Source organism: Hyaena hyaena, unplaced genomic scaffold, assembly GCF_003009895.1.
Source record: "Hyaena hyaena isolate Hyena2069 unplaced genomic scaffold, ASM300989v1 scaffold_412, whole genome shotgun sequence".
NCBI lineage: Eukaryota > Metazoa > Chordata > Mammalia > Carnivora > Hyaenidae > Hyaena > Hyaena hyaena.
The window spans coordinates 949134-973613 of record NW_024081043.1 but is presented as its reverse complement, the minus strand read 5'-3'; the positions used below and the strand labels follow the sequence as shown (position 1 = coordinate 973613).

Sequence of the window (24480 nt, the reverse complement as noted above, 5' to 3'; positions counted from 1 at the left end):
GGCCGGTGGGCACGGCCACCTGGGCGGGGGCAGCAGGGGGGGGCGCGGCGGAGCGCCGATGTCACCGATGGGCTCCAAGGGGCTTGCGGGAGGGGGGCCGCCAGTGATCGGGGCCGTTTTGGTGGCTAGGCGGGATTGGCCGGAGCTGCGGTACTCGCGCTCGCCTCGCCGACCGCCATTTCACATCCTGCGACGGAGGCGGGGGCAGCCGCGGAGACGGCTTTTTCACAAGGTAAGAAAACCCGCCCGCGGGGGGAGGGAGGCGAGGCGCAGATCTCGTGCCGCCGCGGCCTCGCGGGAGGGCGGGCGGCGGAACGGGCGGGGCTGGGCGCGGACGCAGCCGGCCCTTCTCAGGTAACGCCGCGGCTCCCTGCGTGGCCCGGGGGCGGCGCGAGGGGCGGGGGCGCGCGAGCGCTGGCTTCGGCCTATAAAAGGGCCTCCCGGACGCTCCCTACGGATCGTGCGGCTCGAGCCGCCGCGCCCCCTCCGAGTCGGCTGTGCTGCAGTGTCTGCGCCTGGCCACCTAAAAGGGTTTATTCACGCCCGATCCTGCTCGGCGTTGCCAGGGGTTGGCGGATCCCGTGCACAGGGATTTCCCACCACGGGGTTTTTCTCCCGCCTCTTTCCTTCCCTCCCGCCCTAACGTATCCTTCCTTGGCTTCCTCCTTGGCCCCGCAGGCTGGGTCCCGCGCGCGCGCTCGTACAAGTACGGACTTGTCGGCGCTGGGTGACCTCCCTCCCCTTCCCCCTCCCCTGGCGGAATCCAGGATTAAGAGCCTTTCTGAGATATTTTCGGCCAAAGGAAAAGGCCCGTGAAAGTCACTGCGTTAGATGTGGACACCCAATGCTATTCACTAACGGGTTGTGCGAGGTTTTACCATCCGAAGGCATAAAAGCAAACGGGCGTGGGGTGGGGAAGGACTGTTAAACAAAACCACTTTATCCAAAAAGAGGTCGGGAGATGGGGTGTAGTGAAATTGGGGGGGGGGGGAGGTACTAACAGAAGCATTTGGGTTGGCTATTATGTTGGAACCGATGGGTTTTTTGTCTGACTTGGTCACTAATAACCCGGTGTGACCGTGGAAAATAATTTGGTTTCTTGGAACCTCAGTTTCTTTCTCCGTGGAACGGGAGTTTCACTTACATTCAGAACGGTTTCTTCTTATTAAAGATTTAAGCAAGAGAGAGAAACCATGATTTCAAATTCGAAGTATGGCACTAAGTAAAGGGCTTTTGACAGTCATTTTCAGTGTACCCTAATTAGAGATCATGCATTCACTCTCATATATTATACAGGTGTATTTTAATGGTTAGTAGGTTGCCATATATTTTAAGTGGTGTAAGAGATCGTCCTTTGGCACCATTGTGTTTCTTCAGATGGAAAATCCAAAGGCTCAGAGGAACAGATCACTGGTAGGAAGCTGTCTATAAATTCGATAACATATACTGCTAGTAAGAATTTATGCTACAAGAGATTTGAGACTGATTACGACAGTAAATTAGCCTGCAGTTTTCAACCTCAGAGCATGATTATAATAAACACAGGTAGCAAGATTTCTAATATACAGGAAATTACCTAATAATTTTATGAGGCAAATCTCTTAAATTGATTTAGGTTTTAGGAGGCTTATGGAAGTGATTTAAAAATAGCACTGCCGTGATAAAATGCATATTCTGGTAAAATAAATATTTTTGTACAACCTGAATGACAGATACACCATTCTTAGTATTCTGGGCTCTTGAGTGTTCTTTAAATTTTAATATTTTGGCCTTTACAAAGTCACATTTTTAGGAATGAGGCCTGGAAATCTATTAGCAACCTCACCCGCCACTCATGATTCTAAAGTAATATAAAATCGAGAGTCCCTGTACCATATTTCAATCCAAGTACATTCATAGTATTTAAATTATACTATTCCTAGCTTAAAAAAAAAGTATCAAATTCATGGATTAGCTATTTCTAGAAAAGGGTTTCTTTCCCCCCACCTCTTGAATCAACATCCTTGACTTTAAGAAAAGGCAATTGCAACCACAATTCAAATCCTTCTAAAATGCCAAGGAAAGAATATTCACTTTGAAGAAAAACATTTGTGGCATGAAATCAAGATATTTTGTTCATTGCATGTAATTGAGTTGAAGTTGATGCTCAAGTTGAAAACTTGACAGTACTTCCTTAATTAAGACAATGCTTCCCTAACTAATCACTATCAAATGTGTTTTATAATACAGTCTCCTGACATAAGAAAGAGTTCTGGAATTTTGAGTTAGGAAATGAAAATTTTAAATCCTTTACTAGCTACATGACTTTGGAAAGATCACTATTTTTTGGAGTTTGTTTCCTCATCTATGAAATGGATAGTAGTTCCTGTTTTCTTAGAGATGGTACAGGTGCAAATGAGATAATGTATGAAAGTATTGTAAACTGTTGGCATCCAGAAGTTTATCCTCTAAAAGGAGTAAATAAAATCATTTGGCATGGTCTTACGTACACAGAATAAGAGAGATGCCAAAATTGAACTCTCTCTATTCTTAAAGTTATCTTTGTTGTTGTTGTTATTACTGTGGAGGAGCTTCTATTTGCCAGGTGATTTCAGATAATAGTGAGAGATAAAACAGACATGGCCCCTGCTCTTACAGAGTTTATAGTCTAGCATCATAGAAATGTATTTTAGTCATATCAGTTGACCTATATCTCTTCTAGTCCACTGATGTATAACTCATCATGTCATGATTTTTTATTTAAAAAAGTTTTTTTAATGTTTTATTTATTTTTGAGAGAGAGTACAAGCGGGGGAGGGGCAGAGAGAGAGGGAGACACAGAATGTGAAGCAGGCTCCAGGCTCTTAGCTGTCAGCACAGAGCCTGACACAGGGCCCGAACTTGCGAACTGTGAGATCATGACCTGAGCTGAAGTCAGATGCTCAGCCAACTGAGCCACCCAGGCACCCCCATGTCATGCTTTTAGTAAAAGCCTGCCAAACCTTTTTCTGTACCAATACTATTCAACATCTATGAGTATTTGGCTACTAGCACTTTATAATCTAGAACAGAAGGCAATGGATACTATAATCTTTGCTCAGGTATTATAAGATGGTTTACCCAGCCCTCATCCAGCCCATCTAGCTTGTTTTTTTGTACTTCAAAAGCTACCAAGTTAAAGAACTACAGTTTCCAGACACTTGCAGCTAGAGAGTGCTGTTTGTAGATAGATGATGGTGTGCTGGTAAGTGTTTACTAACAGCTGGGGGAGAGTAACAACTCTGATTTGTTGCATTGACCAATTTTCATGGTGTAAATACTCCCAAGGTACTGAAGTGACTTCACTGAATGTGGAGTTAGTTAGAAATGATGCTAACAATCACTAGCTGGCGTCAGCATACCTGTACATATGACCTAGTTTCCAGTAATCAGATGCACCCATTCAAGACATGGGTGCCAAGGTGAGCAACATGATGCCTCAGCAGCATTCAGGGAGATGGATTTTCTGGCAAATGCCATGGTGGAGATGTCTGGTTCTTCTGGGTAGCTGAGGAAGAGCTCTCACATCATTTTTAGAGTCACAGGTGCTGACTGGCAGTTGGTGTTGGGATGGCTTTCCATTAGAAGAGTTCTGTGATGTGGGATGAGTGTTCTTCCTGGTTTGGTTTTTCCTGAATGTTGTTTCTATCTAGCTGTGTATTATCCAAGCCTGGTTCTCTGGTCCTCTCCAAGATCTCTGAGCTAAGTACTATCCTTTAATCCCTTTCTGCTTAAGCTAGCTCAGTCATGGTCAGCTACATAATTTGCTGGGCCCAGAGCAAAATGAAAAATGTGGGGCCCCTTGCTCAAAAAGCAGGAAAAAAGTGCCATCATATGTACTAAAATATAAAGCTTTTTCTTTCTTCTTTCATCTGTCCCTTGACTTATAATGATGTGTTTTATTTGCTTTTTAATGTCATTCTAAGTAAAATTAATGTCACTTTAAAATGAATGACAAAATAAATGTCATTCTAAGAAAAATTAGAATTTTAAATTATTAGAATGAATTTTCCCATTCATCTTTATTTTGTGCAATGCCATTTATAAATGCAAATATAAAAAGCATTTAACTCATACACAAAATCACTAGAAGTGCACAATTCATATGCTAGTTTTACATGTATATGCATCCTTTGCTTATCAGAATGTGTAAGTGCTGCACAAAGCCAACTCACCTGGTTTTTTTTAATTTTTTTAAATGTTTTATTTATTTCTGAGAGAGAGACAGAGACAGAGACAGCATGAGCAGGGGAGGGTCAGAGAGAGAGGGAGACACAGAATCTGAAACAGGCTTCAGACTCTGAGCTAGCTGTCAGCACAGAGCCCAACGCGGGGCTTGAACCCACGAACCACGAGATCATGACCTGAACTGAAGTCAGACACCCAACCGACTGAGCCACCCAGGCACCCCTCAACTAACCTGTTTTTATTTCCTTTTTTGATATGCATACATCCTACCAATTTGAGTATGGAAGGACTGAAAGGAAAGGAAACCATGAGTTGCGCTACCTCTCCCCTTCCTTCTGTGTCATCATTTTCTATGTAAATGGTAATACAGGGAAGTAATATACACTAGTAAGAAAGGAGAGGACGGGATTCTTTTGTCACTTGCATTTTTTAGGATGCCTTCCCTTCTTTTTGCATCCGAAGCAAGTTCTGGTTCAAATGGAAAGTGTAGCCTCTTGGAATAGTCCACCACATCAGCCATAGATGTAATATGCTTGCCTTATAATCACTTTGTGACTCCCTGAGTTTCTGTACCTCATTAGGTCCATCAGAGTCCTGTGTTTATGAGATACCATGAAGACTATATGCAAACGGGGTGGCAAGGAAGAAAAGATGCACACGTTGCCTCCTCTGCTTGCACGTATGATCCATTGTACCGCTGGACTTCATTTATAAAACAGATGTTCAAACATACAAGTACGAAGATCTTCAAAATGGTGACTGCAGAGCACTAAACCAACCATGGTGCCCTGTAAGACTGCACAGCCTGCATGCCCATGAAATTGACCCTGAGCTCACTGTTTCTCAAGGGGGGCTTCTCCTGATGTTTTAGGTGAAACAGTTCTACGTTGTACAGGATATTTAACATCCTGGCCCTTGGGCCTCACATGCTACTGTAACAAAAATGCCCCCGAAGAGGAGTTACTGCTTTCCACTGACTTCCTGGAGTACCCTCCACTGTCCACAGCTGGGAACCAGGGTCATTACAGATCCAAGAAAGGTCATGTGCAGTTTTTGCTGGTGATTCTCAGGCAGGGAAAAAATACAAAGTTGAGTTTTAAGAATTTCATAAGTCTCATATCTGAGAGAACAGAATTATGGTGACCTTTTCCCCCATGTTAGAAAAATAATACCATCTACATTGGGATGAAACAAATATTTGGGATGACAATTTAAAGGTGATCAGTGGGTTTTATGTGTCACGTGGATGTAAATGGTAGTTGACTCCAGATAGATCGCAATGTCTCACAGTTAAGAAAAATTGCAGAGAACTACAGAAAAGTAAGGAAAACCATCTCCCTGTCATTGTCTTCATCAATGGGCTGAAGGGGAAAATTTTTTTAAATTCTCAAGAAAAATTAAGGAAGTTGCCATTAGAAGCTATGGTATTCTTTTTTTTTTTTTTTTTTAATGTTTTATTTATTTCTAGGAGAGAGAGAGACAGCGTGAGCAGGGGAGGGTCAGAGAGAGAGGGAGTCCCAGATTGAAACAGGCTCCAGGCTCTGAGCCGGCAGTCAGCATAGAGCCCGACGCGGGGCTCGAACCCACGAACCGCGAGATCATGACCTAAGCGAAAGTCGGACGCTTAACTGACTAAGCCACCCAGGCGCCCCAGAAGCTATGGTATTCTTAATAGAGCTTGAACTTAGTTTCGTTATGTCTGTTTTTTAAGTTTTGGTTGTTGATTTGAAAATATTAACATCATAGGGGCACCTGGGTGACTCAGTTGGTTAAGCATCCAACTTAGGCTCGGCTCAGGTCATGATCTCACAGTTTGGGAGTTCAAGCCCAGTGCCAGACTCTGCACTGACAGCACAGAGCCTGCTTGGGTTTCTCTCTCTCCCTCTCTCTCCACCCCTTCCTCCCCAAATAAATAAATAAACTTTAAAAAATATTAAAATCATAGGGTATTAGAGCTGAAACAGAATATCCTAGATCATTTGTTTCCTTTATCGCCATAGTATTATTAGTCACCTGGAGATTAAAAGCTCTAGCTCTATAGACCTGGCCTTGCCTTTGCTAATGCTGAACCTCAGTTTTCTCCTCAGTAAAATGAGGATAATTTTATATTATCTTAGGTTGGAAGTCATTTCACTGAAAGCCAATTCACTAAGAAGTAATTTTACCAAAGAGTACATTTATTCAATAAATGTAAGGTGAATTTTCTGTAAAGCAAGTATTTGGTAAATTCAACTACCTGATCATTTGGCAAATTAAGTTTTAGCAAATACCTGTTAGGCTTATTATATGGATTAAATGAGCTATTGCACACATACAGAAAGTGCTTACCAAAATGCTCACTAAGTCGTATCTATAATCCCTCTATCTATCTGACTTCAAGTCTTACGCATTCTCTCTCTGAATATTCTCTCTCTGAATATTCTCCACATAATTGGCCTTCTGTAGACTTTCACTATTTTTAGGTGGACTATTATAATAGTCATTTGATTGGCCTCTTGGCTCATTCCTCTCCAAACCTATTTTCTATACAACTGCAAGGGTGATAGATCACATAAATTTTAGATTATCATCTACAATATGGTATTTCACCTCTTCCATATATCCTTTAGCACCACTGGAGTCCTTATAGTTCTCTAAATACACATTTTTTTCTGGAAAAGCATCAAATTTCTCTGCTTTTGTCTTTCTAACTAGAATGTCTTCCCCCTTCTTATCTCATGTCAAAATTTTTATTCATCTTTCAAGTTTTAGTTAAAATGCCACTTCCCTTGTAAAGGTCTCCCTCATTTCTGCAAGCAAATTTAGGTGTTCTTTCCAGGCTTCCACTGTTTTTTGTACGTGATTCTGTTGTGACTCTTAGATTACTGTGGTTTATTAGTTTGTCATTCTAATAGACTGTAATCTCCTTGAAGAAAGATACCCTGTCTTTTTATCTTTTGTATACTAGCTCCATGTACAGTGACTAGAATAAGTCTTCAACATTAATGGAATTAAAAAGTTAAAAGATCTGGGGCACCTGGGGGCTCAGTCAGTTGAGCATCCCACTCTTGGTTTCAGCTCAGCTCTTGATCTCATGGTTCATGGGTTTGAGCTCCACATTGGGCTCTGCATGGACGGTGCAGAGCCTGTTTGGGCTTTCTCTCTCCCCCTCTCCAGCTTGCTCGCTCCCTTTCTCTCAAAAAATAAATAAACATAAAAATGTTTTAAAAAATTAAAAGATGTATTTATGACTCTACTGCCTTCCCACACCACCTCCATTTTATAGATCAGGAAACTGAGTCCCACAGAAATGAAGCTATTTATTGAGAACCCAAGTCTTCTAACTCCAGGTCCATTACTTTTACTCCTTACTGTAGAGAATCTTCTGAATAGTGTCTATATGCCAGTCCTTTCTGTTGTAGGAAACAGTCTGTCTTGTCCGTGTCTTTCCATTCACCTCTAATCTAGGGAATAAGCAGAAGGGCATAGTGATCTGGCAAAATTTATATTTTTCTTCAATTTATTTGGTTACTTTTCTTTTCCAGTAAATTCAGTGAAAGTCAAGATAAATTCTTTGTCCTCCCCACCACCAGAGGACATTTGGCAAAATGTCTGGACACATTTTTTTTTTTTTAATCACATCGGAAAGAGTGCTACCGATATCAAGTAGGTAAGTGTCCAAGGATGCAGCTGAATATCATATCATGCATAGGACAGCCCCCATAATGGGGAATTACCTGACTCCAAACAGTAGTGCCAAGTTTGATCTAGCCTAGTCTAAAGGAAGTTTTTACTAAGCCCTGCATCCACTCTGTTGCCTCTGTGTAACCATGATGGAAAAGATACTCATCCCCCTCCCAAAAGGGATTTGGAAGCCCTGTATGGCAAACTCTGGAAGCAATTGCTATCAACTGCACACCTTAGAAGACTTCATGCAGGTTTCCCCAGTGGATTCATAGTGCCTGCCTGGGTATAAGATAGGCACATAAATATGTATTGCCTGAATGATTAATAAAATATATTTTAATCAGAAGAATGGGGTTTTATTTTTTCTTTTTAAAGGGAAGTCAAATTAATCATTGTAAGAATTTCTGTTCTTTTTATTTCAGTTACAGGAAGAAGCAAAACTTTTTAAAAACAACTCTCAACTCACCCACTTCCATAAATTAGCAGTAATAGTTTTAAGGGAGAGACCAATGAGCCTATAAATTGAACATGATGTTTGCAGAACAAAAAATAAAAGAAGCTTTCAGAATAGAGTAGTATTAGACCTGATGCGTGAGCTCTCCAGGACCCTCATTTAAATTATATATCCAGAATTGAAACTGAGCATTTCTGATGGGTTACGGCTAGGCCATATGTGTGTAGGAAGAGACCAAACACACATAGACTAAGGTTAGATTACGTTCCCAATTTAACTAGTCAAGATACAGAATCCCGGAAGCAAGGTGTCTATATACAGCAGCACATCTCAGCGTAGTTTTCCCTGGTCCTAATGTCCCCACTGCACTTTTATACCTACAGTTTAAATCATATTCCAAGAAAACTTCCACTAAGAATCTTTACTAGTGACAGTGAACTCTCCTGGGATTTGGTGGTCATTTTACATCCTCATTCCAGGGTACAGGAAAGACTATCCTCAGATGTATAGATTAAGATCAACACTTCTATTTCTTTATTTTTCTCAATAAAATTTATTTTTCCAATCTTAAAGGTCTTAAATGCATAGTCTAGGAAAAATGGAAAACCATAAAGAACATATAGGATACTCAATCCTACCTGGAGGCAGTTATAATTAACATTTTAGTCCATTTTTCTTCTAGAAAATTTTTCTGTGACTATATTACTTAGCTGAAACAACTTCCCAGGGTTTTTAAAATTTTACATTATAGTAGAATCATTTTCCATACAGATTAAAAATCTTCATATCCATTGTTTTAATGGATACAGAATATACTGCACTATGGACATTTGATAGTTCACCATTTTCCCACTGTTGGCCAATAATAGTATTTCAGATTTTCCATTATAATAAATGTCCCACTGACCATTTGCTCCATTTTGGATCCTACCCTTAATTTCTCAAGGAACTTACTTTATAGTTTATTATTTGACATGAGTATCAATTCCTGGTGCATACTACGTTCCTTCTGTCTACCTCTTTTTGCCCACTTAATTCACTTTTTAGATTTCAGGTCAAAGACCACTTCTTTCAGGAAGTCTTCCCAAACTTTATATTTGATTATGTTTTCTGTTACATATTCTAATTGTGTTCCTTTTTTCCATAGCATTTACCTCTGGTTGTAATAATCTATTCATTTGTATGTTATTTAATTTCCCTTAGACTGCAATACATTCATTCTTTGGATAGCAGCGCTTATAAGGCTGTTATAAACACAGGCCGATTAATGGGATCTCATCCTGATCACTGACAAGATGGGTTAAAGCTTGAGACTGAAATACAATTAGTCCCGAAATACTGATGTGTCAGGCATTAGGCTAGGTGCTGGGAATATAGAAATGAGAACAACAGGCATGATTTCAGTCTTCATGGTCCTTATAGTCTAATGCAGCATTTGGCAAACTTTTCCTGTAAAGGGACAGATAATAAATATTTGGGGCTTTCAGGCTAAATGGCCTCTCTCACAACTACTCTGCCTTTGAAATGCAAAAGCAATCATCAACAATACATAAAAGAATGTTCCAAGAAAACCTGCAGTGGGGCTGGATTTGACACATAGGCTATTGTTTACTCTTGGTCTGTGGGACAAGACAGCCATTAAACAGTCATATGCAATGATGAATACTTCAAAAGAAAAGGAGGGAGGGGGCAATAAGGTCACATGGCAGAGCTGTGTAACCTAGTTTAGGGAGAAGAACAAAGACGTCCTTAAGTCTTTAGGGAAGGACTTTAAGATTTAAGGAAGAAGAGGAACTAACTGGATAAAGCAGGGGCAACAGACTCAGTGAAAGTCTGTTCAAAGTATAGAAAGAACAAGAATAGAAAAATTCATTCTGAAGCTTGGAGAGTGATAGGAAGAGGGAGATGCAATTGTGTAAGGATAAAGTATAGAGGGGAAAGACAGATTCAGAGTACTGAAAATTTCAAAACCTAATACTCTCTAGAGGAAGAGTTGCCCATAGGAAAGACTGAGAAGGAACAATCAATGAAGCGTATCAGTAGCAGGAAATTTAAGACCTTACAGACACTTGAATCTCCTCTTCCATCTGTATGTGTAGGATGTGTTGGTTGGGAGATATCAGCCTAACGGCTACATGAACCTCAGCGAACTTCTATACCTTTTGAAAGATGGGATGCATAAAAAGAATAGAGCTGAGAGCTGAATAAGGGGTGAGGGGGAGTGATAGAGTAGAGAAGAGGTAGTAAAGGAATCAGAAGTAAAAAGGATAGGAATACAGTGCTGGTTATATAGTAGGTGCTCAATAATTTTTTATGTAAATAAATGAAAGGATAACAATATAAAATCAAAGAATCCAAGAGGGAAAGGATTTCAATAACAGTTGGTCAATTGCTTTACATACTTAGGAGAGCAATTGCTCAAGGCTAAGTTTTCTTGGCTAACTGGGAAAAGATGCAGGTATAGACACAGCCACTCTTGATGCCCTAGTGCAGGATAAACCTGACCTTCAATTTCTACCTGTAGAAAAAGCTGACCTGGTTCTTTTCTTCCCTAAAGATTTCAGTGAGTAGGAACAGGGAACTTCCTGTGTCAGTACCGGCTCAAAATAGAATAGGGACAAGATTTCTCATAGATTACAATGACACTAGCTCAATTGTTATCTCTTCTCTCAGTCACCTATGTGAAACGTGTTTTATTACTTAATTCTAAACTTTTTGTATTGTTATTCACTTATTGATATATATAAATTCGTATGTTAGATGCTGTGAGTAATTACAACAATGTCAGACATGGCTCTGGGCTCAATTATTATGTAATTGGCCAATAAATTGTAAGCTTCTTGGTATTAGGAATCATATTTGACATTTCCTTTTTTATTCCTTGCACAGTATCAGACATATGGTTGGTACTATAGAAATAATTTGCCCCTACTCTCTGCAGTGCACCATTTGGTGACCAAATGGTGTCTATCTAGCCATTTCTGTCTGACTTGGACAAAACATGCCGCTTTCTGAGGGAATAATATTCTGAAAGCATCAGTAACAGTAATTTCAGCTTGTTGAAGGTGAAGGTTCTTTGTGTAAAGGTCAACCTGTCAGTAAATAGCCTGCCACCCTGTTCTTTCAAGATTATAAGAAACCTTTGTACGTGTATTTTTTTACCCTGAAAAAAAAAAGTAGTGGGAAGCTGTACCCAGTGATCTCACCAGATGTTTTCAAATCAGAACTGGGGCAACTGAGTTGTAATTTATGTTTTAAACATTTATTTTCACAAACTTGTGAGAACAGGGAATGGAGATTTTTCTTGCCTGAATTAGCAGGTTAATTTCATTCTCTATTCAATTTTAGCAAAATACTAAGCCAGCCCTAGGATGAAAATGTGAAACACAGGTTCTTACCAAGTCTGAAAAGTGGAGCAAAGGTTAGTCTTAAGAATGAAGGGAAACAGGGGCACCTGGGTGGCTCAGTCGGTTAAGCGTCTAACTTCGACGCAGGTCATGATCTCATGGTTTGTGGGTTCGAGCCCCACGTTGGGCTCTGTGCTGACAGCTACCTCAGAGCCTGGAGCCTGTTGCAGATTCTGTGCCTCCCTCTCTCTCTGACCCTCCCCTGCTCACGCTGTCTCTCCCTCTCTCAGAAATAAATAAAACATTAAAAAAAAGAATGAAGGGAAACATTACTCATTTCTCTTAAGCTGCTGCTTACTTCTGCAATAGTATGAACTGTGTTTAGACTGAAATCTCATAGATAAGGGGGGAACAGTGCCCTTTCTAGAATATCCAGTTCCCTATCCTAAGCATGTCAAAGTCTTTCAAGACTTAAAATATTAAAGACGGACACATGGATTACAGTCCTCTTGTTTCCCTTAACTGCTACGTTCATCCTGAGTGAATGCATCACCAAAATAGCCAGAATACCAGCCTCGAAGTTCCTTGACATCTCATCTCCAGTGATGTTCAGCCACTTGTTTCTGTTGCCACACCCTGGATCTTGTCATACACCCAGTCTGGTTCCCCTCTCACTCCGTAAGCGCAGACTTCACGTTCTCTGGCCCCAGCATTCATCCCAGCTCTCTCACTCCATTCCTCCCAGTACGTCATTCTCAGTTCCCTGATGTCTCCAGCGTTCTTCCTCTCTCTATGGTAGCCCCTCGTCCTCAGGTTTCTCTGACATGACACCTCTAATCCAGACTTCTCTCTTTTTTCTCCCTATCAGCCCTCTCCTGCCTTCACTCCCTTTGATTTTTTGCTGCATTCTATCTTAAATTGCCAGTCTCTTGCCAGAAGCCTCCTTTGCCCTGCTTGCTCTGCTGTCACTAACCTGGCAAAACACCAGCTCTAACCCAGGTTGCTGAGTGCACCCAGTTAGGAAAGAGTCGCACAGCTGTGTAGATTGGCCTTTAACACTGCACATCCAGGACCACAGACCAGTTAGGTCACTGTGTCCATGTTGTTGGGAAGGGAAAGTTATCCTTAGGATGCACTAGACTCTACTCCGTATGCCAAAGTACAGTTGTAATAAACTCTCTTTGGTCTATCCCAAATTAGTAATAGGCTGAATAATTTCAATTGTCATTACCTTCTCCCTGACTCTCTATCATAGCTTTTGTGCTTCATTTCCTGTTTTAACTTTATAGCTTTGGATCTAGTTTATCCAGTAAGGTAAATTTCTAATGTTTTTTAAATTAATATTTGACCAGTCCAAAAGGACATGTCTTAAACATTATGGGATAAAGTAATGACTGATGGAAAATCACTCCCATAGATCATAACCCTTTTTAACAAGGCTTTTGTGAATCTAAGTAATCTCTAGGTCAGGGGCCTTAGGCTCAACTCCCTTGAGTCATTTCATTCTTGCCTTTCCCAGCTTCCCCCTTCCGTCATTTTTGATCCCACAAATTTTCTAAAAACGGACACCTCCTTTTTCAGCAAGCGACAGAGAAAACAGTGCTGCTTGGGTGGAGAATAGTAGTGGGTACTGTTTCCAGGTACAGGTCACTTATTGAATGGCAGTAGCATACTGGTTAAGCGTGCACGCTCTATGGCCCAGTTTCTGTACTTACTTTCTGTAACTTTGGGCCAATTACTCTCCGTGCCTCAATTTTTCCATCTGTGATATATAGACGATAATACTAGTACCTACCTCCCAAAGTGGTTGTGAAGATTGAATTCCATATAGTAAATGAGTTAATACCTTAGAACTGGTAAGCACTCAATAACTGTAAGCTATTATTCATAATTTAGAGGCAGCTTCTCTATTTCCTAAAATACCTTTATTCATTACAAAAGAGACTAATGATGAAAGGTAGGAGCTATTAAAATCCCACTGATTGGATATAAAAAGTAGATTTTTAGAATTAAAAAAGACTCAAGAATTATTTAGGCCAATGGTTTTTAACCAATCCTATGCATCAGAATCACTTATGAAGTGTTGTAAAGCTCCAGTTACCGAGGCCCTCCCTTCTCACATCTACCAAGTCAAAATAAAATGTCCACAGGCAATCACAATGCAGGCTTCCTTGCCAGAACCACTGAAGTAATTCAAGTCTTTATATTTTATGATGAGGATACTGAGACTTTGAGAGAATAAATGACTTGCCTAAGACCTCATTTAATAGGTAGGATCAAGGTCACCTAGCTCCTGGATAAGTGCTTTTACTATTCTTCTATGTTCCCTGCCAAAATATATTAACTTTCCAAGGAACTATTATGGGAGTTTATCAGGAAGAATAATATAGGCTTGAAAAGTGTACTTTATTCATCGTTTAATTCAAAATAACAAAATTTATTTTACAATGCATGCAAAGGACTATTGCACATTTACAATAAGATTTAAAGTGAATTTTGCTGTGCTTTTCATGTGGACATTAGTCTTTGCCACAATGCTTGCTGCTAATTAGTACAAGGAAACACTGTGTGTGGCAGAGAGCTGTTCAACCCAGCCTCACAGACTGAAAGCAAACAAATGCTTTATAGGGAAAGGTTGGTGTAGGAATTAAGCTTTTTAGCATTCTCAGTAATAAAATATGCATTTTTTATAAATAGGATTTTTTTTTGTTTTACGTTTTAAGTTATTTTTAAACCTTTGTTTAGACTTTTCTAGTCTGTGAATAGTTAGTGTAGAAAAAAAATCAGTTATTAGATACAGCTTTCTTATTGGAGCTTTATTCATTGATATTTTAAAAGTCTAAAATAGTTAGCAAAAACAGGGGCGCCTGGGTGGCTCAGTCGGTTGAGCGTCCGACTTCGGCTCAGGTCATGATCTCACAGTTCGTGGGTTCGAGCCCCACGTCGGGCTCTGTGCTGACAGCAAGCTCAGAGCCTGGAGCATGCTTCAGATTCTGTGTCTGCCTCTCTCTCTCCGACCCTCCCCCGTTCATGCTGTCTCTCACTCTCTCTCAGAAATAAATAAAACATTAAAAATAAATTTTAAAATTAATAAAATATATAGCAAAAACATTCTGAGTTCTTGTGTTTGGTATTGGGTACTATGATACTATATCTCTTAAAATATATATATTTTTTACCGTATTATATGGAGGAATCAAAAAATGCATTAGAACTTGGATGTGAACTTATGCAAATGTGTGAAACAAATTAAAATGACAGGGCAGAAGCAAGAAAATGAAGCTCAAATGAAATCTACCTCTCAAAGCAGGTCTATTTATATTTCACTTCATTTGCTATTATAAATTTGTTTCCATGTATTTCTTTGCTATAAATGGTAATTGGCTGCCCACTCAACTTCTGACTCCTAGGCAACTCCATTTTGCTAATAAACCACTCATTTTATTTCCATAAATGCTCTACAAGCCCCTAAAAGAAGTCCACCATTCCAGATCCCCATCAACCTAATATTAAACTACTGTTGCTTCTACTGTGTCTTCACCCGATTCCAAATCCTGTGCTTTACACTTCAAGTCAGGTTTGGCCTTGGAACCTTTTTACTTGATGCTTATTTTTGGTTTGTTGGCCCTTGACTCTGTGCTCAATCTGATCATCTTTGGTTTAGACTCCCCTTGACTTCCAAGCTGCCAAGATTTATACCCCTTGATTCCAGCAGTTCTGGAATTCCTAGCATAGCCACTGACTGCTGCCTCAAGGAGACCAGTCCCAAATACTAGCCCATATTATAAACATCCATTTATTCATCTACTCAACAGATTTCATTCATCACTACTATGTGTAAACCACCAGAGTAGTTTCTGGGTGAATATAGAAGATTAATTAGCGATAGAAAGCTCTTAAAATTGGGTAGGACAAATAGACAAGTATATAGTGATAATTTAAGACTGTATGTGTTCAACTCTTAGGAAGTATGTATACACATAAGACATCAGTTAACAAAAGCTTCAAATTTCTAACCAGGGAAAGAGAGATACAGAGTACGAGGGGACAAAACCGAAAGAGCCTGGGGTGGTGGGGCATGGATTTAAAAAGGCTTGAGACTACTGACGGGTTAACAGACTTTGAAGGAAGGGTAGGATAAACCCCATGGGAGAAAGGCATCCCGAAAAGTCGAACTAAACCAACAGCAACAGAAAAAGTATGTTATGTTTAAAAAACATTTATCTGGAGCAACTGACAGTATAAGTAGAAATGGAAGAAAGCCTGGAAGAACCGGTTGGAACCGGATTATCATGGCAAGCTTTGAGTCCGGAGTAGTGTAGAGCTGGCAAACATATAGTGGGAAGTCAGAAGGTTTCAAGCAGGAAATGATAACTGGCTTGATGAGCAGTGGTACAGGAAGGAGTTGGCAGTGAGGAGATAGGCAGGCAGAGACTGCAGACCGGGAACTCAGGAGACTACTACAGTCATCTGAAGTAGGGGGCCCAGAGATGAAGACTTCTTCGTCTCATTCAGTGCCTGCTGAGAGCTAGGTGCCGGCCATGCAATGAGGACGAGTCTATGTTGTGAGGGGGTTTTCAATCTAGTGGGACGTTGATCTTTTAAAGGCTCCTAGAGGGGTCTCTATTTTGGGACCACTTCTGGCCCTTGCCTGGTTACTAGGGAATTAGGTCCTCATTTAACAATAAAATGTATTCCCTACCTTTTAAAACTACGTTTCCATTTTATGAGTCTGCTAAGGCGGAAGTATCCCATCCACTTGCACGTAAAGAAAAGCAATTTATTACTTAAAACAAGATAAGACAGGAACACTACCAGACAAGGCAAAGAAGAAAATGACATGTGTTTTAAAGAGATAACTGACGTTGATGTGGAGAATGAGTTGGAGGTTAGATTAGGGGCAAGAAAACCAGTTAAGAGGTTGTTGTAGTAATCCACTCGCTTGATTGTGAGGGCCTGAAGAAAGACCGTATGAAAGACGAGCAGTCTGTTGGTAGCTGCTTCCACTACTTTCTATCCCTGCCCCGGGACAACCAAGGGATGGGTAGGGACCTTTCATTTGGAATTGATTCTTGAACAGAGGGACTCAAAGAACACAAGAGACACTGTTTACTTTTTCAGATTTAGAGGAAATGCTCCTACTGTCAAGTAGTCTGTTTTCTGGTTTCCTTATTTGGAGCGTGAACCTGCCTTCACATTGTTTCTGTGAGCTCCCTGATAAATTCTTGGTTTTGTTTCAGCTAGCCCAAATTGGTTCCCAGGGCTTACAATTCAAACAAACAGTAAACAAAAAAACCTAACTGACCCTGTATGTGATGTTTGAGGCAACTTTGGGTAACCAGGTGGAGAATTTCATAGGAAATATGAAATTAGAATAGTCATTCTCAAAGTCATGCATCAGCATCACCTGAGAACTTGTTAATAAGGTAAATTCTCAGGCTCCGCTCCAGACTTACTGAATATGAAACTCAGGCAGCGGGGCCCTAAAAACCTGAAGCTTGGTATGCCCTTTGAGTGAATCTAATGCACACTACAGTTTGAGAACCAATTCAACCAGAGCTTGGAAGGAGATTTGGGGTGGACATAAAGATGTGTGAGTCAAATGTATGATAGTTACTGTTGGGGGAATGAATAAACATAGACCATGTAATCAAAGACAGTGAGACCAGTGCAGTACAATCAGGGAGGGGGAAACTTAACAGAGGTGCCAGGTGCTATACAGAGGCCAAGGTGGATCAGGACAGAGTCAAAGCTATACGAGCGCCCATTAGGAGGTTTTCGGTGTCAATTAAGAGAAGTGGTATAGATAACAAATTAAGTGGTGAGAGAGCAGAGGCAAGGAAGGAAGGAAGGAAGGAAGAAAGGGAAAGAGAAAGAAAGAAAGAAAGAAAGAAAGAAAGAAAGAAAGAAAGAAAGAAAGAAAGAAAGAAAGAAAGAAAGAAAGAAAGAAAGAAAGAAAGAAAGAAAGAAAGAAAGAAAGAAAGAAAGAAGAAGGAAGGAAGGAAGGAAGGAAGGAAGGAAGGAAGGAAGGAAGGAAGGAAGGAAGGAAGGGAGAGAGAGAAAACTTTTTACAGCAGTTCAGGGGTGCAAGAAAGAAAAATTAGAATCGTAAGGTCAAGAAGAGTTTTTTCAGGGTACATGTTTCAGATAGCTTTTGCTGTATAACCAACCCTCGAAAACGGTGGCTTGAGACTGTAATTATAGCTCGTGCCTGAGGGTTGGCTGGTCTTAGTGGGGCTTGCTTGTACATCTACAAGCCTACTGGGGGGGGCTTTGCTCAATGCTTGACGCGATTTCACCTGTCATCCTCCTCCTTTCTGGCTTACGCTGGCATACTCTTCTCATGGAGGTGGAAAAGTTTTAAGAAGACCAGCAGAGATACACAAGACCCCTTGAAACTCAGATTCCAAACTGACATGCTGGCACTTCTGCCTCATTCTAATAACCAGATCAGATTATATGGCTACATACAGATTCAAAGAGTGGGGAAGTAGAATTTACCTTTGTAGAGAAATTGCAGAGTGACACGGCAAAGGGCATGGGTGGGCTCATGGAGGGGTGTAGAATCCCTACTATAGTAGGGATGACCCGAGCATTCTTGAAAGTAGAAAAGAAGGACTGTGTAGAATGAAGAAGAAAGTGAACTAAGGAGAGAGACCAATACCATAGCTCAGAGAATTAACCTTTGAAAAAAGGAAGGGTACTAGGAATGGAAAGAAGGAAATTTGATTGGATTGGGTTTAGCAAATTAAAATATATGATGCCAAGTAAAATTTGATGTTCAGATAAACAATGAACAAATTTTTAGTATTAAAATTGTGTATTAATATGTTCTGTACAATATTTGGTAGGCTCTCAGTACATAGTTTGCTGAGGTTTTTTTTTATTTTACATGCCATTTAAATATTTCTATAATGCAATATTTGGTACATACTTATACTAAAATATGATTCCTTGTTTATTTGGAACTCATTTAATTGGGCATCCTATATTTTATCTGGCAACTCTACTTTGGATGAGTTTGAAGTAAATCCATAGTAAGATAATCTACAAAGGGATAGATAGGTGCGTTTGGGGATTTAATTCTGGAAGAAGTTGGGAACAGCTGCTGTGGATGCTATAAAGTGTCAACAAAAGGATTGCCGAGCAGCAGTGAAGGCCCACTTAGCAACAGGAAGCGTGACTCTTTCTTGGATTAAATCAGCAGTAATGTTTCACTGTTAGGAAGCAGTAGTAACAGAGATTGCTGGTACAGGCCACCACCTTGGTTTGACTTCAGTAGGAGAGGCCAGGGCAGGAGTCTGGGGGTATAAATGAAATGACTAGGGGTCCAAGTTGTATGTGGAAGCAGGTGAAACCAGAAGGTGAATTGGGAAGCAGAAGGTGAACAGTGAGTCAGAAAGGTATTAGGAGGTGGAAGTTCACAAGGAAATGGAATTTCTGTAGAAGAATAGTTGGAAGAGTAGTTCTGTGTGATAATAAGGTTTAAAATCCAACTTCAGGGGCACTTGGGTGGCTCAGTCAGTTAAGCAACTGACGCTTGATTTCAGCTCAGGTCGTGATCACGCAGTTCATGGGTTCAAGCTCTTCCTCTCTCTCTCTCTGCCCCTCCCTCCCCCAAAGTAAGTAAACATTTTAAAATAAAATAAAGTGTTTGTTTATTTTCAGAGAGAGATTGATAGAGCATGTGAATGGGGAAGGGCCAGAGAGAGAGGAGAAAATCCCAAGCAGGCTCCACGCTGTCAGCATAGAATCTGACACAGGGTGGGGCGCCTGGGTGGCTTAGTCGGATAAGCGTCCGACTTTCGCTCGGGTCATGATCTCGCGGTTCGTGGGATCGAGCCCCGCGTCGGGCTCTGTGCTGACTGCCAGCTCAGAGCCTGGAGACTGTTTCAGCCTGTGACTCCCTCTCTCTCTGACCCTCCCCTGCTCACGCTGTCTCTCTCTCTCCTAAAAATAAATAAAACATTAAAAAAAAATTTTTTTAAAAAAAAAGAATCTGACACAGGGTAAACTTTTTTTTTTAAAGTAAAAATAGAGGCACCTGGGTGGCTCAGTCGGTTAAGCATCAGACTTCGGCTCAGGGCGTGATCTCACAGTTCGTGGATTCAAGCCCCGTGTCGGGTTCTGTGCTAACAGCTTAGAGCCTAGAGCCTGCTTTGGATTCTGTGTCTTCCTCCCTCCCTGCCTCTCCCCCACTCACACTCTGTCTCTCTCCATCTCTCTCTCTCTCAAAAATAAATAAACATTAAAAAAATGTAAAAATAAAATCCAGTTTCACATTACAGCACTGGCACTAAATGAAAAGCAAGAGCTCTGCAGACAAGGTAACTAGTTTTGCGTTCTGTCTGTGTAATCTTTAACTTTTCTATGCCTTAGCTCTCCGTACAATAGAAATAATAATAGTTCTTACCTCTCAGGGATCTTGTGGGGATTAAGTAAAAAACCATATGAAGAACCTAGAAGAGTATGTCTGATACACAGTAAACCTTCAAATGTTGGCTGTGTTTTATTACTTTACATACTACTTACATGCATCTATAATCAGTAAATATGAGTGCTCTAGAGATATCATCTTAAAGACAAATGGCAATCATACGTAGTATGTTTTCCACCATAGCTAACAAATTCTATGTTTGGTAAATACACAGTTAGCTACCTATTGAAGTTGGGGCCCACAAAAAACCTTTACCATTTACAGTTGTTGTTGTTGTTTTACTGTTACTACAAGAAAATAATTACCATGCTCAAATTATATCTCTCTCCTCATTTCCCTATAGGTGACCATGCTTTGGGATTTTCATAGTTTGAGTTAATTCCTCTGGGCTCCGCCACCCAGCGAGTTAAACAGGACAAGATTCCTCCCAGGGGCTTGTGGTTCTGGGAATGTGAGCAGCTTGTTTTCATGAGATCTGCACCCTGACTTGGCCTACTGTTAGGAGTTGTTGTGTTGGTGGTTGTGTTGTTTTTAGCTGTTTCTTCCATCTTACACAGTTATTTGTATATAAACACTTTTGAAAAGTAAATGTTTAATGGGGATGTTTTGCTTATACAAAGATAAATTAAAACTGTTTTAAAGTAATTACATGTGTCATATTTTTCTCTTTTGAAATAAATGAAAGTATTAATTCATATTGTCTGAAAAGAAAATGAAGACGGAGGAAACAGCCATGCTCCTAATGTTTTAAAGGAAGGTAATTTTATTCTCTGTTTGAATGGAGCCTTCTAAGGAATGACGAGAGCCTCATACACAGTCGACTTACATGCATTCTTTATCTTTAAAAGGAAGCAGAATAGGATCATTGAGTAAGTCACATGTGTTCACAGCCTTGTCTGGTGTAATCATATACTACACAAACACATTATTCTCTAGTCAGAAGGGTAAGGGGACATTTGAAACAGGACCTGCCCTTGTGAAGACCTTTTTTTGTTTAAACAATAGCGCAGTGAGAGACCACACAGTAGAAGATAACAGAAAATATCTTCCATGCTTCCCTTCACCTTTTACTTTCTCATTCTCTTTTGTTCTCTAAGGACGTCTGTTGTAACGATTATTCTGTAAAACTCATAGGTACATGGCAGAAGGCATATCATACTGCATGTATTATTTTGTCTACTATAATTATTGCTCTTTTATATCATGCCATTATAGGTCTTTAAAATATTTTGTTTATAAAAGTATGAAAGGATGTTACAGAAAATTTGTTAGTTGACTGCAGATATCTAAAGAGTAAATATTTTAACTCTGAATTTAATAAAATTTTATCTTAGGAAGTCTAATAGACTTTTATTAAGCTACATTTTAAAGAGATAAACGTGATAAGAGAGAGATGCTTAAATCTGAATTTAATTTTCCTTTTTATATTAATTATAATGGATTTTTAAAAATGTCATACTTAGGCATTTGAAAGATATTGTTAATTATAAACAAAAGTGACGTGAGATTTTGGAGGCTTTAAAATAGGTCCACATTTGAAATAGTTTCAATGTTTTGATAGCTGGTTTGCTGTCTATGTAATGGATGCAATTAGAAATCCAAGTTTAAAAAAATTTCTTTTTAATTATTTTAATTCAAGTTTTTACCTTTTGTTTAATGTTTATTTATTTATTTTGAGAGAGTACGTGCATGTGCACCCGTGTGGGCCTAGGGCAGACAGAGAATCCAAGCAGGCGCCTCACTGTCAGTGCAGACAGAGCCTGGGTCAGGGCTCAAGCTAACAAATCACGGTGAAATCATGACCTGAGCCAAAATCAAGAGTCAGATACTTAACTGACTGAGCCACCCCAGCGCCCCACATTTTTACTTCTTATTCGGGGTTTTAATATTGCCTCCTAATTTTGCCCTAGGTTAATCCTTTGAGAATTTTGAAATGTATATTCCGAAAGGTTTTTTTTTTAATCCTTTTTACTATAAAAAATTTCAAACATATGCAAAAGTAGAGCAAATAGTATATGAACCCCCAAGTTATATTTGAGCTTTAAGTGATATATTAATATAGGTACCACGTTTATTAATGCAACGGATGTTCAGGAACTCAAGAAATGATTGTGGCCTAGTGCACCCTTGAAAGATTTGTATAAATCAAATTTTTAAAAAATATCCAACCATTTTCCAACCTATGACAGATTGTATTTCAAATGTTTGTTGATGGTCAGCCAATTTTTGGACCTCCAAATATGATTCTCATAGAAATAATCTAAAATGACTATTTGCTTTTCAGGCCAACTCTCAGTAATTCCTAATTTACCTTAAGGGAAGCCCATGTACCTCTTTTAACATTGTTTCAATGTGAAAATACTTCCTTTGCAATTGGAATGCTACAGAGCACTGCCACCCATCTTCCCTTCTGCTGAGTATGGGGGATAGGAAAGTGGGGAGTCAAGTGCCTGGGGTGGAGATGCATGTCCATGTGGGTTCTTGATTCTCGCCACAAAACCAGTGGGAACTCTGAGAAGGTAGGAGGGTGTGGGGGTGAGAGTGCACTCTATACATACCATTCTGAATTTACTTACCTTTTTTTCTGCTAGTGGAGTTTGTGCTTTTTTTTTTAAAGGACTTTTATTTTTAAAAAATTAAAAAGAAACCTTCCTTTATAAAATGAATATTTCCGTGTTGTATCTAAAGTTTATATTTTACAGACTTTTAAAACTAGGCTTCTGGGGCGCCTGGGTGGCTTAGTCGGTTAAGCGTCCGACTTTCGCTTAGGGCATGATCTCGCAGTTCGTGGGTCCGAGCCCGGCGTCGGGCTCTGTGCTGACTGCCAGCTCTGAGCCTGGAGCCTGTTTCGGAGTCTGTGACTCCCTCTCTTTCTGACCCTTCCCTGCTCACGCTGTCTCTCTCTCTCTCTCTCTTTCTCTCTCTCTCTCCCTCTCTCTCTCTCTCTCCCTCTCTCTCTCACTCCTAGAAATAAATAAAACATTAAAAAAATTAATTAAAACTAGGCTTCTGATTACTTCCTTGTCTCTGACAGAGGAAAACTATTTTCACTGCTGAGATATACCTAAGACAACAAGAAAAGATTCCTGACTACTAGAACAGAAAAGTGGAATACAAACATAAGCATCAAATTGTCAATAAGCTAAAATCAGGTTGTTGAAATAATGTTTATAGTGAACCTATTGAGGAGCCTGAAATTAAGTCCTCCATTAGAAACAACCTCAGGCTGCATATAGTCCAGTTCCAGGAAAAGCCTCAGCTGAAGCCACTCTCGGACCGCCCTCGGATCTGCCAATCAAAAGAAATGTGTAACATTCCTGTAGTCTTGGAGACGAGTCAGGGCTGGGAACTGCAGGTAGTTACTTTGTACAAAATAGCCAGTCATTCGCCACTTGCATAAGCCCCACGTAGATCCTCTGAGCCCACCTCACCTCATAATTGGTCATTTTCAAAAGATTCTCAAAGGTCATAATTGGGTCCCACCAAAAGTAACTGACGCCTCGCAGATACTGAATAGTCAAAACTGTTACTATGAGTATTGTACAATTATGATTGGTGCTTATGTAATGATGCAAAACGTACAACGTGTGCACGGTAACACCCCCACCCTTACCCCATAAAATCCCTGCTCCCCACTGTTCGGGGCTCCACTTCGCTGCGGCTGCGACGGGAGACGGGTGAATCCCTGCTCGAGCTTATAATAAAGACCCTTTTGTACTTGCATCGGTGCCGGCTCCTTGGAGGTCTCTGGTGACTCGCAATTCGGGCAAAACACTATAGTAGTAAGTTTTAGAGTATCTGGGAATGACGGACAAAGCAGAAAGATGGGCTCTGATGCTTTCATCGTGCCAACCTATACTCACTCTCCTGCAAATTGACCTTAAATTCTTATTCTTCCATAACACTTCTCTAAGCAAGAACTTGGAGCCACAGAACTGTGCTCATCAACTTCTCCTCCTTTTGTACACAATATGAAATAAGAAGGGAAATGGAGCGGGCGCCTGGGTGGCTCAGTCGGGTAAGCATCCATCTGACTCTTGATTTCAGGCCAAGTCATGATCTCACAGTTTGTAAGTTCGAGCCCTGTGTCGCGCTCCATAGTGACAGTGTGGAGCCTGCTTGGGATTCTCTCTCCCTCTTTCTCTCTCTCTCTCTGCCCCTCCCTCTCTGAAAATAAACTTTTTTTTTAAAAAAGAGAAATATAGAGCAAGTGCTTTATAAATAGAGCAACAGAGTCAAGATCCAACAAGTGTGGAATAGCTGAAGACAAGACCAGCTCAGAGTTAGGAGCTCCAAACCTGACAATGTTCCCTAAGCCCGAGACAGTCGTTTAACCTCCCAAGATAGTAAAATGAATGACTGGAAAGAAT

The 24480-nt window shown here is 40.3% G+C and overlaps 1 long non-coding RNA gene across 1 annotated transcript; it reads left to right on the top strand.

Moving 5' to 3' along the window:
* The first annotated feature begins 101 nt into the window (after positions 1-101).
* LOC120245236 lies at positions 102-20705 on the top strand. Its single transcript, XR_005531737.1, has 4 exons — positions 102-232; positions 7731-7855; positions 11675-11747; positions 20454-20705. It is a non-coding gene; the product is annotated as an uncharacterized LOC120245236 (long non-coding RNA).
* Positions 20706-24480: the final 3775 nt, after the last annotated feature.